The 17,775-nt window shown below is 39.8% G+C and overlaps 1 protein-coding gene across 3 annotated transcripts in view; it reads right to left on the bottom strand.

The window, feature by feature from the left end:
- The window catches only part of MAPKAP1 (MAPK associated protein 1), a 235,332-nt gene that overhangs the window by 202,772 nt on the left and 14,785 nt on the right, over positions 1-17,775 (bottom strand). For all 3 annotated transcript variants that reach the window (XM_060101586.1, XM_060101587.1, XM_060101588.1), the window contains exon 2: positions 10,269-10,338. The gene's annotated coding sequence lies outside the window, so the exon portion shown is untranslated. The remainder of the gene's footprint in view (positions 1-10,268; positions 10,339-17,775) is intronic.

Raw genomic sequence — 17,775 nt, 5'->3', positions numbered from 1 at the left:
AATTGGGACTTTTTAGAGGGTAATTTGGTAGTATATATCAAAGTGTAAAACATGAATACCCTTTGGACAACCCCACTTCTAGGATCTGCTCTAAGGAAATAACTGCAAAAATATTTATCTCAGGATTGTAATACTGAAGATCTGAAAGTAACCTAAATATCCATCAACACTGCATATGCCAGGACACATACATACAACGGACTACACAGTAATTAAAAATACTTGGTAAAGAATAGATAAACAAAATGTGGTACACACATACAATGGAAAGTTATTGAGCCTTAAAAAGTAAGAAAATTCTAAGACATACTACAACATGGAAGAACCCTAAGGACATTAAGCTAAATGAAATAAGCTAGTCAGAAAAGGACAAATGCTTCATGACTCCACTTATATGAGGTACCTAGAGTAGTCAGATTCATAGAGACAGAAAGTAGAATAGTCTTTGCCAGGGGCTGGGGGGGAGGGGAGAATTGAGAAGTAAGTGTTTAATAGGTATGTGTCAGTTTGGGAAGATGGAAAAGTTCTGGAGATGAATGGAATTAATGGCACATCAATGTGAATGTGCTTAATGCCACTGAATTGTATACTTAAAAATGGTTAGGGGGCTTCCCTGGTGGCGCAGTGGTTGAGAGTCCGCCTGCCGATGCAGGGGACATGGGTTCATGCCCCGGTCTGGGAAGATCCCACATGCCGCGGAGCGGCTAGGCCCGTGAGCCATGGCCGCTGAGCCTGCGCGTCTGGAGCCTGTGCTCCGCAACGGGAGAGGCCACAACAGTGAGAGGCCCGCGTACCGCAAAAAAAAAAAGGTTAAAATGGTAAATTTTATGTTATACATACTTTACCACATTTTTTTTTTTTTTTTTACAAATTTAATCAGTTATACATATACATATGTTCCCATATCCCCTCCCTTTTGCGTCTCCCTCCCACCCTCCCTATCCCACCCCTCCAGGCGGTCACAAAGAACCGAGCTGATCTCCCTGTACTATGCGGCTGCTTCCCACTAGCTATCTACCTTACGTTTGGTAGTGTATATATGTCCATGCCGCTCTTTCACTTTGTCACAGCTTACCCTTCCCCCTCCCCATATCCTCATGTCCATGCTCTAGTAGGTCTGTGTCTTTATTCCTGTCTTACCCCTATGTTCTTGATGACATTTTTTTCTTAAATTCCATATATATGTGTCAGCATACAGTATTTGTCTTTCTCTTTCTGACTTACTTCACTCTGTATGACAGACTCTACGTCCATCCACCTCATTACAAATAGCTCAATTTCATTTCTTTTTATGGATGAGTAATATTCCATTGTATATATGTGCGACATCTTCTTTATCCATTCATCCGATGATGGACACTTAGGTTGTTTCCATCTCCGGGCTATTGTAAATAGGGCTGCTATGAACATTTTGGTACATGACTCTTTTTGAATTATGGTTTTCTCAGGGTATATGCCCAGTAGTGGGATTGCTGGGTCATATGGTAGTTCTATTTGTAGTTTTTTAAGGAACCTCCATACCGTTCTCCATAGTGGCTGTACCAATTCACATTCCCACCAGCAGTGCAAGAGTGTTCCCTTTTTTCCACACCCTCTCCAGCATTTATTGTTTCTAGATTTTTTGATGATGGCCATTCTGACTGGTGTGAGATGATATCTCATTGTAGTTTTGATTTGCATTTCTCTAATAAGTAAAGATGTTGAGCATCCTTTCATGTGTTTGTTGGCTGTCTGTATATCTTTTGTGGAGAAATGTCTATTTAGGTCTTCTGCCCATTTTTGGATTGGGTTGTTTGTTTTTTTGCTATTGAGCTGCATGAGCTGCTTATAAATTTTGGAGATTAATCCTTTGTCAGTTGCTTCATTTGCAAATATTTTCTCCCATTCTGAGGGTTGTCTTTTGGTCTTGTTTATGGTTTCCTTTGCTGTGCAAAAGCTTTGAAGTTTCATTAGGTCCCATGTGTTTATTTTTGTCTTTATTTCCATTTCTCTAGGAGGTGGGTCAAAAAGGATCTTGCTGTGATTTATGTCATAGAGTGTTCTGCCTATGTTTTCCTCTAGGAGTTTGATAGTGTCTGGCCTTACATTTAGGTCTTTAATCCATTTTGAGCTAATTTTTGTGTATGGTGTTAGGGAGTGATCTAATCTCATACTTTTACATGTCCCTGTCCAGTTTTCCCAGCACCACTTATTGAAGAGACTGTCCTTTCTCCACTGTACATTCCTGCCTCCTTTATCAAAGATAAGGTGACCATATGTCCGTGGGTTTATCTCTGGGCTTTCTATCCTGTTCCATTGATCTATCTTTCTGTTTTTGTGCCAGTACCATACTGTCTTGATTACTGTAGCTTTGTAGTATAGTCTGAAGTCAGGGAGCCTGATTCCTCCAGCTCCGTTTTTCGTTCTCAAGATTGCTTTGGCTATTCGGGGTCTTTTGTGTTTCCATACAAATTGTGAAATTTTTTGTTCTAGTTCTGTGAAAAATGCCATTGGTAGTTTGATAGGTATTGCATTGAATCTGTAGATTGCTTTGGGTAGTAGAGTCATTTTCACGATGTTGATTCTTCCAATCCAAGAACATGGTACATGTCTCCATCTATTTGTATCATCTTTAATTTCTTTCATCAGTGTCTTATAATTTTCTGCATACAGGTCTTTTGTCTCCTTAGGTAGGTTTATTCCTAGATATTTTATTCTTTTTGTTGCAATGGTAAATGGGAGTGTTTCCTTGATTTCACTTTCAGATTTTTCATCATTAGTATATAGGAATGCCAGAGATTTCTGTGCATTAATTTTGTATCCTGCAACTTTACCAAATTCATTGATTAGCTCTAGTAGTTTTCTGGTAGCATCTTTAGGATTCTCTATGTATAGTATCATGTCATCTGCAAACAGTGACAGCTTTACTTCTTCTTTTCCCATTTGGATTCCTTTTATTTCCTTTTCTTCTCTGATTGCTGTGGCTAAAACTTCCAAAACTATGTTGAATAAGAGTGGTGAGAGTGGGCAACCTTGTCTTGTTCCTGATCTTAGTGGAAATGGTTTCAGTTTTTCACCATTGAGGACGATGCTGGCTGTGGGTTTGTCATATATGGCCTTTATTATGTTGAGGAAAGTTCCCTCTATGCCTACTTTCTGCAGGGTTTTTATCATAAATGGGTGTTGAATTTTGTCAAAAGCTTTCTCTGCATCTATTGAGATGATCATATGGTTTTTCTCCTTCAGTTTGTTAATATGGTGTATCACATTGATTGATTTGCGTATATTGAAGAATCCTTGCATTCCTGGGATGAACCCCCCTTGATCATGGTGTATGATCCTTTTAATGTGCTGTTGGATTCTGTTTGCTAGTATTTTGTTGAGGATTTTTGCATCTATGTTCATCAGTGATATTGGCCTGTAGTTTTCTTTCTTTGTGACATCCTTGTCTGGTTTTGGTATCAAGGTGATGGTGGCCTCGTAGAATGAGTTTGGGAGTGTTCCTCCCTCTGCTATATTTTGGAAGAGTTGGAGAAGGATAGGTGTTAGCTCTTCTCTAAATGCTTGATAGAATTCACCTGTGAAGCCATCTGGTCCTGGGCTTTTGTTTGTTGGAAGATTTTTAATCACAGTTTCAATTTCAGTGCTTGTGATTGGTCTGTTCATATTTTCTATTTCTTCCTGATTCAGTCTTGGCAGGTTGTGCATTTCTAAGAATTTGTCCATTTCTTCCAGGTTGTCCATTTTATTGGCATAGAGTTGCTTATAGTAATCTCTCATGATCTTTTGTATTTCTGCAGTGTCAGTTGTTACTTCTCCTTTTTCATTTCTAATTCTATTGATTTGAGTCTTCTCCCTTTTTTTCTTGATGAGTCTGGCTAATGGTTTATCAATTTTGTTTATCTTCTCAAAGAACCAGCTTTTAGTTTTATTGATCTTTGCTATCGTTTCCTTCATTTCTTTTTCATTTATTTCTGATCTGATTTTTATGATTTCTTTCCTTCTGCTAACTTTGGGATGTTTTTCTTCTTCTTTCTCTAATTGCTTTAGGTGCAAGGTTAGGTTGTTTATTCGAGATATTTCCTGTTTCTTAAGGTGGGATTGTATTGCCATAAACTTCCCTCTTAGAACTGCTTTTGCTGCATCCCATAGGTTTTGGGTCGTCGTGTCTCCATTGTCATTTGTTTCTAGGTATTTTTTAATTTCCTCTTTGATTTCTTCAGTGATCACTTCGTTATTAAGTAGTGTATTGTTTAGCCTCCATGTGTTTGTATGTTTTACAGCTCTTTTCCTGTAATTGATATCTAGTCTCATAGCATTGTGGTCGGAAAAGATACTTGATACAATTTCAATTTTCTTAAATTTACCAAGGCTTGATTTGTGACCCACGATATGATCTATCCTGGAGAATGTTCCATGAGCACTTGAGAAAAATGTGTATTCTGTTGTTTTTGGATGGAATGTCCTATAAATATCAATTAAGTCCATCTTGTTTAATGTATCATTTAAAGCTTGTGTTTCCTTATTTATTTTCATTTTGGATGACCTGTCCATTGGTGAAAGTGGGGTGTTAAAGTCCCCTACTATGATTGTGTTACTGTCGATTTCTCCTTTTATGGCTGTTAATATTTCCCTTATGTATCGAGGTGCTCCTATGTTGGGTGCATAAATATTTACAATTGTTATGTCTTCTTCTTGGATTGATCCCTTGATCATTATGTAGTGTCCTTCTTTGTCTCTTCTAGTAGTCTTTATTTTAAAGTCTATTTTGTCTGATATGAGAATTGCTACTCCAGCTTTCTTTTGGTTTCCATTTGCATGGAATATCTTTTTCCATCCCCTTACTTTCAGTCTGTATGTGTCTCTAGGTCTGAAGTGGGTCTCTTGTAGACAGCATATATATGGGTCTTGTTTTTGTATCCATTCAGCCAGTCTGTGTCTTTTGGTGGGAGCATTTAGTCCATTTACATTTAAGGTAATTATTGATATGTATGTTCCTATTCCCATTTTCTTAATTGTTTTGGGTTCGTTATTGTAGTTCTTTTCCTTCTGTTGTGTTTCTTGCCTAGAGAAGTTCCTTTAGCATTTGTTGTAAAGCTGGTTTGGTGGTGCTGAACTCTCTCAGCTTTTGCTTGTCTGTAAACGTTTTAATTTCTCCATCAAATCTGAATGAGATCCTTGCTGGGTAGAGTAATCTTGGTTGCAGGTTTTTCTCCTTCATCACTTTAAGTATGTCCTGCCACTCCCTTCTGGCTTGTAGAGTTTCTGCTGAGAGATCAGCTGTTATCCTGATGGGGATTCCCTTGTGTGTTATTTGTTGTTTTTGCCTTGCTGCTTTTAATATGATTTCTTTGTGTTTAATTTTTGACAGTTTGATTAATATGTGTCTTGGTGTATTTCTCCTTGGATTTATTCTGTATGGGACTCTCTGTGCCTCCTGGACTTGATTAACTATTTCCTTTCCCATATTAGGGAAGTTTTCAACTATAATCTCTTCAAATATTTTCTCAGTCCCTTTCTTTTTCTCTTCTTCTTCTGGAACCCCTATAATTCGAATGTTGGTGCGTTTAATGTTGTCCCAGAGGTCTCTGAGACTGTCCTCTGTTCTTTTCATTCTTTTTTCTTTATTTTGCTGTGCAGCAGTTATTTCCACTATTTTATCTTCCACCTCACTTATCCGTTCTTCTGCCTCAGTTATTCTGCTATTGATCCCATCTAGAGTATTTTTTATTTCATGTATTGTGTTTTTAATCGATGCTTGATTCGTCTTTAGTTCTTCTAGGTCCTTGTTAACTGTTTCTTGCAATTTGTCTATTCTATTTCCAAGATTTTGGATCATCTTTACCATCATTATTCTGAATTCTTTTTCAGATAGACTGCCTATTACCTCTTCATTTGTTAGGTCTGGTGGGTTTTTATCTTGCTCCTTCTCCTGCTGTGTGTTTTTCTGTCTTCTCATTTTGCTTATGTTACTGTGTTTGGGGTCTCCTTTTTGCAGGCTGCAGGTTCGTAGTTCCCGTTGTTTTTGGTGTCTGTCCCCAGTGGCTAAGGTTGGTTTAGTGGGTTGTGTAGGCTTCTTGGTGGAGGGGACTACTGCCTGTGTTCTGGTGGATGAGGCTGGATCTTGTCTTTCTGGTGGGCAGGTCCACGTCTGGTGGTGTGTTTTGGGGTGTTTGCGGACTTTTTATGATTTGAGGCAGCCTCTCTGCTAATGGGTGGCGTTGTGTTCCTGTCTTGCTAGTTGTTTGGCATAGGGTGTCCAGCACTACCACAATTTTTTAATGTCTGTGAAATGCCAGATTAAACAAATTTAAATAGGCTTTTTTCTTGCTGTTTAATTACAGCACTTCTCAAAGTTTTTAAACTACTAATGTATTATATATTGTGAATCTCCAAGAGGGGGGAATCCAGTAACGTAATGTATTCCAAATTTATCTGATCCCTAAACATTTTTTCCTCTAGAAACACTAAAACACATCAATGTATAACAGAGTTTCACAGACATGGTTTAGAGATGCTGCTCTTCACTTTTACAAATGGCCTTGAATGCCTTCCCTGAACATCACCAATTCTTGACTCTCTGAGATAGTCAATGCTTTTTAATATATACCATTAAGCTATCAGATAAACAATAATTAGATTGTTAGTAGATGTCCTACGTTTCAGATTTTCCCACTTTCTAACTCCAGGTTCCTCAAAGCATAAAGATTTGTTTTACTAAAAATGGAAGCAGGGATTTCCCTGGTAGTGCAGTGGTTGAGAATCTGCCTGCCAATGCAGGGGACACGGGTTTGAGCCCTGGTCCGGGAAGATCCCACACGCCACGGAGCAACTAAGCCCCGTGCGCCACAACTACTGAGCCTGTGCTCTAGAGCTCGTGAGCCACAACTACTGAGCCCGCATGCCACAACTACTGAAGCCTGCACGCCTAGAGCCTATGCTCCACAACAAAAGAAGCCACCGCAATGAGAAACCCCCGCTCACTGCAACTAGAGAAAGCTCGCACGCAGTGCAGCAATGAAGACCCAACACAGCCAGAAAAAAAAAAGGAAGCAAAAGGGACAACCACAGAGAGTGGGAGGATAGTAAGAGATGTCCCAAAATGACATGGCCATTTTTAATGTACTGGATGGTCTCCTTTCATACTTCATTCATTCATTCATTCAACAAATATTTATTAAGTTCCTACTGTATGCTAAGTGTGGTTCCAGGTGCAACTTGGATGCTATTACCACTTCACATAACCATTTGATTTGTGTTCATTAATGACCATGTAACCTGCCTGTGGTAACTTGGAAGCACGCCCTAACAGGGGAGTAACTTTTTAGTAGGCTAAATGGGTATCAAGTCTTAAATAAGTATATTCTTAATAATAACTTTACACACATACACTCTCCAAACTTTATTTGCAATGTATTATTAAAAAAACAAATACAGGGCCTCCCTGGTGGCGCGGTGGTTGAGAGTCCGCCTGCCGATGCAGGGGATACGGGTTCGTGCCCCGATCTGGGAGGATCCCATATGCCGCGGAGCGGCTGGGCCTGTGAGCCATGGCCGCTGGGCCTGCGCGTCCGGAGCCTGTGCTCCGCAACGGGAGAGGCCACAGCAGTGAGAGGCCCGCATACCGCAAAAAGAAAAAAAAAAAAAAAACAAATACATAAGGTACAACACAGTAAAAAAGTTAGATGAGCAAAGTGGCAAAGGGGAAGTAACTTAATATGAATCCATAAGCCAGTGCATGCCATGTACATTTTCTACAGGTGGAATGGAGAATCCCAGAAGCAAAAAGCAATGATAATAACTAACTTTAACTTATTATAAAAGCTAGACTTGTTTTTCCTTTTTACATGGATTAATTCATATAATTCTCAAAATAACCCCATAAGATGGTAACTATTTTTACCCCCATTTTATAGATGAAAAAACTGAGGCAAAGTAAGAAACCTGCCCAAACCCAGACAGCTAAGAAGTAAATAGAACCAAGAATCAAACCCAAGAGCTTGGGATCTTAACCACTCTATAGCCTCTCAAAACAAAGAGGAACAAAAACTACAAGAGCTATAATAAACATGATTTTTTAAAATCCTGTTGTTGAGTTCCAGGGCCTGAGAGAAATTTCTCCCATGGGTCCTTGTGAAAGATGTAAGACAGTAAACGTGTTATGCAGTAGACTAGACCCTTAGCCTTCCCTCCACTAATGCAACAGTGATTTGTACAACAGCAAGAAATAAGCAGCACACTTAATAATTGTTCAAAACTAAAAATCATAGAATTTTACACATGAAATGAACTCCAGAGATCATCTACTTGTTGACCTGAAACCACAGAGAAGGGTTTACTTTAAATCCCCAGTTAGGTCTAAGTATCTTTCTGAAAATCCCTAGAAATTCATGCAACTTCAGCTACAAAGTCCATACCTAAAATATTCTGTCTCTTTAAATAACCCCACCAGAAGCAAATGTGCCCTCCTTATACTTCTTCACTCCCTAAGGACCTGAGATAGCAACGTGACTTCAAATGCTCAAGTCCAGCCAGTGGTTGTTCCTGGACTTTCGGAACACTACACACTCACTTCCCTCTGCCAGACAGACTTCAAGCTGCCCTCACCTGCAATCTGTGAAAACCTGTCTGAATAAGCAACAGCCTGGGGCTTCTCAAAGGTCTGCAAACTCCCAATCAAAAATTACGGCTGCCCCATCAATGTGTCATATAAATGCTGGCATGTTAATTGTGTATTTATAAGACTGTTAATGGTTAGTTAATTTACCTCCCACACTATTACTGTACTTGAAATGATTTAAAGTCTGCTGAGGGAGTTAACAACATGTAACAGCAGATGCAAGATTTTTTTTTTTACCTTTCCACACTGTACCCCGAATTCATGCTATTAGCATTAGGCACGTTGAACCTGATTCCTACACAAGATTCCTTAAGAATGTTATAGAAGCACTCACATTTATTTTGCACAACAAGAAATGATCACAAGTTAGAAAAACAAAGCCTTTTTATTATGTACATTTATAAAAACCATCAGACCCTGTTTTTTACTAAGATTTCAAAGTTCTTTGATCTAATTAAAGTTCAGAATTCATAACCCCTGGAGTTAGAAAATAACTGAAATGACCATTAAAATAAAATGTACTTTATTGATTTTAAATCTCTTTTTCTAACTCTCTCCAATTTAACTCTAAATTAAATCTTCACTTATTTTTTAGAAGAGTAAAATTGAGCCATTTTTTTCCCTCAGGGAATTAAAATCTTCTCCATGTGAATATGCCTAACTTAATTAAACAGTAAGCAATGAGACCTCATATCTAGAGAGTTTAATTTTTCCCTTCACATTTTTATTTCTATACTTTGACTAAAAGTACTTACTAGACCAAATTACAACAACAGAAAACAAATGCTTATCTTCTTTCGAATAATATGGGGTTCATTCACTAAACATCATTGAGAACTAGGCACTGGGACTCCTACAAAAAGGTACATGAACACTGACCTGCATCCTCCAGAGGCTTACAGGCTTCAGCAGATGAGCTATGTTGTGTACATACATAACAGTAATACAAGGCAATATACTACCCGTCAAATAAGACACTAAGACAATATATTTTCCGAGAGACAAGAAAGTTACAGAAGGCTTTAGGAAGGAAGAAGGTGGCATTTAAGGATGGGCAGGCTTTCATTAGGCAAAAACACAAGGACAGTAACAGATGACAATTACTGAGCTTCTTACTATCAGCTGTACTTTTCCTGTAACAACATATTTCATTCTTACTACCACCCCAGAAAGCAGGTGTTACTATTACCCCCATTTTATAGATTATTTTTAAAAATTAAGGCTTGAAGGCATTAAGTAACTTGCCCAAGGTCACTTGGTAGATTTTTGAGTCTTTGCAGCTCCTCCCATCACTGGGCTCACTTGTAATTTGCTGTGACCAACAGAATGTAGTTGAAGGAATGTGGGACTTCTGAATCTCGGTCTCAAGAGACTTTGCAGCTTCTGCTACAGCCTTCTTTGGACCATATTTGAATCATGGGAAGAAGCTCGGGATAAAAGACCAAATGCAGAGAGGCTCAGCCGTCGATCATTCCAGCTACTGTGATGCCGCCCCCCACCGTGAGTGACTGAGGCCATCTGGGACCAGCCAGACCCTCACCAATCTACCAGGAGACCAGGTCTCCTCTCCTATCAAATATCTCCTGTGGACAGAGGGAAAGGGACCCTGGCCCTTGATTTTTCTTTCCTTGTACCACTAACCCCCACCTGAAATGTCTCTGAATCTTACCATCTGCCAAGATCCAGTTAAAGGGAGACTGGTACAGTACAGTGCCTCTCAAACTTGTCCACGGACACACCTGAAGGGCAGAGGAGAGTAACCATAAATCAAGGTAAGAGAGAACCTAGGGGGAGCCACATAAAGCAACATGCTGTAAGAAATTTATTTTTAGAATTCATTCATATTTTACATTCTATCCTATAACATACTGAACCTGTATTTGTTTTAATAGAAAAAAATATTTTACCTTTGAATATAGTCACTAAAACTGATAGTCCAGGAAGATGTGCCTTGCTTACTTTGTGGCTTCCAGGACCGACTGGCATATACTGAGATTCTCATAAGCCCATTTTGAACAGCAAGGTCTACTGGAAAAACACAGACTTTGGTGTCAGAAATACCTGACTTTCTGAAGGTAAAATGGTCCTTTATCAACAGATAACTCAAGATCTAAATATTGCTCAAAATGTTTCCTACAACAAGTATGGAGAACAACCATAATTAATAATAACACCAAACTATATATAAAGTTCTAAGCACAACTTAGACTGAAATCAATATTATAAAGCAGTTATTACAAAACCATCAGTATTTCCAGTGTTTTGAAATACTTGTTTATTATTTGAAATTGTTGTTATTAGCAATAGCTGTGAAATCTCAGACAACCTAACTACCCACCACCTCCACAACTCCAAAGCTGCCATCATTTCTGGCTGTTACAAGAAATCTGCCAGTTTGGTGCAATGTAGCCCTAAATTATTTTTCCAATGGGTGTTGTCTCTCTGAGATAACAGATTTGATTGACACTTGTTATGATAAACAAATAATTTTAGGTTTTACTTTAAGATTCCAGGTAAAAATGTTTATAGTTTTACCTAAAGAAATGAATAATGCCAAAGAAACTAGACTGCTTCTCCATGTGAAATTACCAGTGTAAGAGCTGAAACCATAAGTAACACTCAACCGCTACCATTCATTGATTTCATTCGACAAATATTTATAAAGCACTTACTATGTGCCAGGCACCAGAGACACAATGCTGAGCAAAAAAATCTGAAAAGACCTGGCTACTGCCTTCATGGAGCTAAAAGTACATATGGTAGTCAACATTTTAAGATGGCTCCAGAAATTCTTCTCTTGATATCCATGCCTCTGTGTTATTCCCTCGAGTGTGGGTGGAACCTGACTTGCTTCTAAGCAACTTCATCCTAAGCAACCCGGGAGAGAGATTTTAAGCCAGAGATTTTCCTGCCGGTATTGAAAAAGCAAACAGCCATGTTATGGAACTATAAGGCAAGAATCTAAGAGCAGCCTCTAGGAGCCAACAGGTAACAAGGAAATGGGGACCTTAGGCTGGAGTCCACTGACACCTTAATTTCATCCCTTTGAGACCCTTAGCAGAAAACCCAGCTGAGGGAATTCACTGGCGGTCCAGAGGTTAGGACTCCACGCTCCCACTGCTGGGGGCCTGGCTTCAATCCCTTATCAGGGAACTAAAATCCCACAAGCTGCATGGCACAGCCAAAGAAAAAAGAAAGAAAGAAAGAAAAAAAGGAAAAGGAAAAAAAAAGAAAACCTAGCTGAAGCCAAGACTCCTGACCCACTGAGAAATAATAAATTAGGGTTGTTTTAAGCCACTAAGTTTGCGGTAATTTATTAGGCAACAACAGAAATGAAAATAGTGCAGGAAAACAGCCTAAGCCCCTTCACCTTCACGTACAACATTTAGGGCTCTTTACAACCCAGTTTCATTCACCTGCCCCTTCTCCCCAGAAGGCAACTCCCAGGAGTATTCTGAACACAATCCAGCCTTTGGTAAAGAGACTTCCTTTGTGTGAGATGTACCCTTATCCTCCAATACAAACCTTCTTCTTCTAAGTCCAACTCAAATATTTCTTCCTCTGTGAACCCTTCTCCAATTCCTAGGTTCCAAACTGTTTTGTTTTTTTTAAATATAAATTTAATTATTTATTTATTTTTTTTTGGCTGTGTTGTGTCTTTGTTGCTGTGTTGTGTCTTTGTTGCTGTGCGCGGGCTTTCTCTAGTTGCGGCGAGTCGGGGCTACTCTTCATTGCGGTGCGCGGGCTTCTCACTGCGGTGGCTTCTCTTGTTGTGGAGCATAGGCTCTAGGGGCACGGGCTTCAGTAGTTGTGGCACGGGGGGCTTAGTTGCTCCGTGGCATGTGGGATCTTCCCGGACCAGGGCTTGAACCCGTGTCCCCTGCCTTGGCAGGTGGATTCTTAACCACTGCGCCACCAGGGAAGCCCCGCAAACTTTTTTTTTTTTTTTTTTTTTGCGGTACGCGGGCCTCTCACTGTTTTGGCCTCTCCCGTTGCGGAGGACAGGCTCCGGATGCGCAGGCTCAGCGGCCATGGCTCACAGGCCCAGCCGCTCCACGGCATGTGGGATCTTGCTGGACCGGGTCACGAACCCGTATCCCCTGCATCGGCAGGCGGACTCTCAACCACTGCGCCACCAGGGAAGTCCCTGCAAACTGTTGTAAAAGCACTTTATTTCTACTTTTAATACAGTTAGTTGTATGAATATCATGTTTAAGGAATTGCCAATTTCAAATTTTTTAATTCTAAATTCAGAAATGTGGTTACTCTGCTAAGGTATATATATATCTATATATAGAGATACATATATATATCTCCCTCAATCATTTGCAAAGTTGTTAAAGACAGAAATCCCTGGACCCTCACGAACAGTGATACAGTGGTTCTAATGCAGTGGTTCTCAATTGGAAGGCAATTTTGCTCCCCTGAGCAAAGGTCTGAGGACATTTCTGGTTGTCACACTGGGGGTGGGTGCTATTAGCATCTAGTGGGTAGATGCCAAGGATGCTGCTAAACATCATACAATGCACAGGACAGCACCCACAACAAAGACTTATACCCCCCAAAATGTCAATATCAATAATGTGGAGGTTGAGAAACCTTGCAGTGATGTGTTGTTTGAAGCCACTAAATCTGTGGTAATTTCCAACCCCCGAATGGTTTCATTAATACCAAGATTAATACATACATATACAACTTTGCTACTAAAATCTATGCTCAAATCTTCGAAGGTGCTAAACAAAGTTCAACTCCTAGCATCTGTTTTCTGAAATTTTATCCTACCCTATGGAGAACCACAGCTCAAATTGCTACAATAAAGACAAGTTACATTCCTCCAAACTTATAACTTGATCTGAAGACTGTCACCTGGCCTCCTCCTACTCATTCTTCTAAATCCAGCTCAATGGTCAATTCTCTCGGGAAACCTCCCTGATGAATCCCAGAGACCAGGTTAGCTGCTCCCATGTGGTCCCACTGTACTGCACTTCATCACTACTTCTACCAAATAATTAATCCAGCACATTGCCTGTTAGTAATACGTGCTAAGTGTTTGTTGAATTTATTCATTCAACAAATATTTATTGAATGCCTCCTGTGTGCCAGGCACTATTCTAGATGCAGAGAGTACAGCAAAAAACAAAGCAGACAGAAAGTCCTGCCCTCATGGAGTTCACATTCTAATGAAGGAGACAAACAAAACAGAGAATTAAATTATACAATAAGTTAGAAATGCTATGGAGAAAAGTAGCACAGAAAAGAGATCTAGGGCATGCTAGGTAGGTGGAGCCACAGCTGCAATTGTAAATAAAGTAGTCAAGGGATGCTTCACTGAGAAGGTGACATTTGAGAGTTAACCCCTGAAGATGAAAGAACAAGCCATGTGGATTTCTGAGGGAAGCATGTTGCCAAGCAGGGGGAGTATGCCTGGCACTAAGTATCAAGGAGCCCAGCAAGGAAGCAAGTAGTAGAGGATGAGGTCTGAAGAGTGGGGAAAAGTGAGTAGAGCCTTACAGGCAATTCTAAGGACTTTGCTTTAATTACAAGTAGAAAGGAGAATCACCAGAAGACTGTGAGCAGCAATATGATCTAACTCACATTTTAAAAGTATCTCTCTGGGGACTTCCCCGGTGGCGCAGTGGTTAAGACTCCGAGCTCCCAATGCAGGGGGCCTGGGTTCAATCCCTGGTCAGGGAACTAGATCCCACATGCATGCCACAACTAAGAGTTTGCATGCCGCAAGTAAGGAGCCCTCGAGCCACAACTAAAGGAGCCCGCAAGCAGCAACTAAGGGGTCCACCTGCTGCAACTAAGACCCAGCGCAACCAAATAAATAAATAAATATTTTTTAAAATAATAAAAAATAAAAGTATCTCTCTGGCTGCTTTGTTAAGGAATGAATAAATGAATGAATGAATAAACAAAGAAACTAATCACACTTTAAAAAAAAGTATGTATGTTGTCTGTATGTTGGTTTTCTCTTCTAAACTCTCAGCTCCTTAAGCACACTGTCTTAATCATCACTGTACTGCCAGTTTCTAGTAGAAAGTGGCTGGCATCCAGCAAGGGCTCAGTGTGGAATAAACAGACAAAACAAATCTCTCCTGTTCCCAAAGGGTGGCGCCATGATTTTCAAAAAAAAAAGGGGGGGCAAAAAAAAGGGCCCTTATCCATGGTGCTGGTTCAGTAGACAGCTCTCCTGCTACAGTCTAAGATGTATTTTCCTTTTATTGTCTCCTCAATATCTGAAGTTTGCTTAACCAAGTAGAAGAACTCAATAGTTATGTTTCCACTTACCTGGCTCTCAGGTTAACCATATCATCAATTGAGGGAAGCAACATAGTTTATTGCAAGCACCACTCAGGAAACCCGACTTCCAATTCCCTAATTACCAGGGACCTACTTACATGGCCTTGGACAAGTTACCTCTTTAAAACTCTTTAAACCTGTTTTACACATCAGTCCATTTTTTGCATCTGTTAAATGGGGAGGATGAACTATAAGAAGGGACTTTTCAGCTCTCAAACTCTACTCCAATCACATGCGAGGTGGAGGAGGAGGATGTAATCGGATGTTCACCCAGGGTTCAAGTAAAAAGGTTTGTGTGTTTTTGCTTCGTACTGTTTTCCCTCGAAGGCCAGAAGAATTCCACTGCATATTTTACTTATATCACGGTGCCGTGGTTCAGACTCTAAGAACAGAGGTATGAGGAATTCCTTTTTTGACAAAGATTTTAATAGCATCAAGATTTTGGCAGCAAACCCTCTAAAAGGTAAACCACACTGACTGATTTGAGTGAGCACTATCATACCTTTTTCTAAAAAATGCTATTATGTATGGAAACTGCTTCCTAGAACTACGTTCTAGGAAGCGTTAAAGTTAGTAAACACATCTGGAATTCCAGGTTACTGCCTGTAGCCTGCCTAGGGACTAGCTGTGGGATGACTTCAGGTGAGTTAGGTGCCTCTGCCTCTGTTCCCTCAGCAGCGAAATATCCATAATCTATGTGCTACTTATCCACCTCATAGGGATACTTACAAAAAGTAAAAAAGCACTATTCAAATCCAAGATGCAATATTCTTGACTCTTCCTGCTCTAGCTACATTTGTTCGGAGGGAAAATAAGCTGTCAACTATCAAACTTATTTATTCAACTCCTAATGAAGGAAGGACAGCATAAAATAATCTAAACTAGCAGATAATCCCCAAACTATTTTTCTGTGACTGTGAAAGGTGCTTTGTACTTTCATTTGAATGGCACTTTCATAACCTCAATAAATGGTAACCGTTATTATTATTGACAAAACTGCACTAACTTTGACAAGTATTTTTTATATCTTCTAGATTACCTTTTTAAAAAAAACTATTACCAGATGGATCAAACATGAGGATAGAGCAGCAGGACTGGCTTCATTCTGCCTATAATGGTATACAGTTAGGGTGGGAGTGTTTCACAAAATACACTTTAAGTAGAATAATTAATTCTCTGATTCCAGAAGGCTGCTTACTTATTTACACTTACATCACTTACAAAACTGTTAGAGGTGGACTCTATTACTATTTATGTTTTACAAATCAGTAAACTGAGGCAGAGACTTGCCCAAGGCCCCATAACTAGTGAGAGGTAGAACCAAGATAAAACCTAGGCAGCCTGGCTCCACAACCCCTGCTCGGAACAGCTATTATATGCTGCCTTGAACTTCCAGGGTAAGTCCATTTCATCACACTTTGTTTTTTTTTTTTTTAATATTTATTTGTTTATTTGGTTGTGCCGGGTCTTAATTGTGGCATGCATGTGAGCTCTAGTTCCCTGACCAGGGATTGAACCCAGGCCCCCTGCATTGGGAGCGCAGTCTTATCCACTGCGCCACCAGGGAAGTCTCCATTTCATCACACTTTGAATCCTCTTCTCTCACTAGTCTAGATATAGGTCAGACTTACCTGTTCATTCAAGAAATTCAACAAGTGTGAATACCTACTACATGCTGGGAATTAGGAGTATAAAGTAACAAGTCACAGTCCCTATCCCCAAAAGGCTTACAGTCAAGCAAGAAGAAAAGTACATAAATGGTCACAATAAAGGATGAGAGCAATGCTGGAGGATTCTATATAACAAAGTACTATGGAAACACAAAGGAAAGCTATCTAAAGGAAACTGGATACTCAGACAAGGCTTCACAGAGGTGACTAAGATCAAGGTAATGGAAGTGATCACTTCCAACTTAGTCACCTTAAGACAGGGGCAAGAGGGAGCAGGCAACTAAATAGTCTATAATACTGGCTCCTTGTTCAAAAATGTTTAAAATAAAATGTGCTCCCGATCTGTCCTATGAACTGCAGATTAACATCAGGCCATGCACAGGTTATTGCAGTAGCAGGGGGAAGATAACTAACCTTTGGAGTGGGGGAAGTGGAGGGAATCAGAAAGGTTGGGAAAAGGGACACAGGAGAAACTAAGAGCATCAGACTGCCTAGGTTCAAATCTGGACTCAGCCACTCACTCACCATGGGACCTAGGGAAAGTAACAATTTCTGTGCCTCCGCTTCCTCATCTATAAATGGGAACAATTTTGGTGCCTATCGCATAGGATTATTGTGAGGACTGAAAGAAATCATATATGTTATGTGTGTATAAAAGCACCAGGCCCATGGTAAGCACTATACAAATGTTTACTATTTTTGTTATTGCTATTATTCCCTAGTCTAAAATGAATCTTCAAAGATGATTCATTCATCCAGCTTTTTTCAAAGAGAAAAGGCAGTAAAATAACATACACCAGAACATGTAGTTAGCAACTGAAACTACCAGAAGTTCAAAGCTGCTTCTTAGGTTAGCATTTCAGAGAGACTGCTCTGGCAGTTGCACAGAAAATTAATCTGATGGACAAGACACAAGATTAGTTATGAAGCTGTGACTACAGCTCAGGGGAGAGATGATGAAATCCAAAGTAAGGCAGTGAAAGATAGGCCTATGAACTTAAGAAATAGTTTAAAAAAATATTTAGGAGATAAAATTGGTAGAACTTGGTGACTGAGTGGATGTGGAGGGTTAAGGAGAAGGCGAAAGTGTACGGCTTGCATGACAGCACCAACAAATGAAACTGTGAACTGAAAAGTAGGAACAGCTTAACAGGGAGAGGGGAAATGAGGAACTATGTTTCAGACACAATGAGCTTGAGA

The sequence above is a fragment of the Mesoplodon densirostris genome, chromosome 6 (assembly GCF_025265405.1).
Source record: "Mesoplodon densirostris isolate mMesDen1 chromosome 6, mMesDen1 primary haplotype, whole genome shotgun sequence".
Lineage (NCBI taxonomy): Eukaryota > Metazoa > Chordata > Mammalia > Artiodactyla > Ziphiidae > Mesoplodon > Mesoplodon densirostris.
This window is presented reverse-complemented; position numbering and strand designations above follow the sequence as displayed.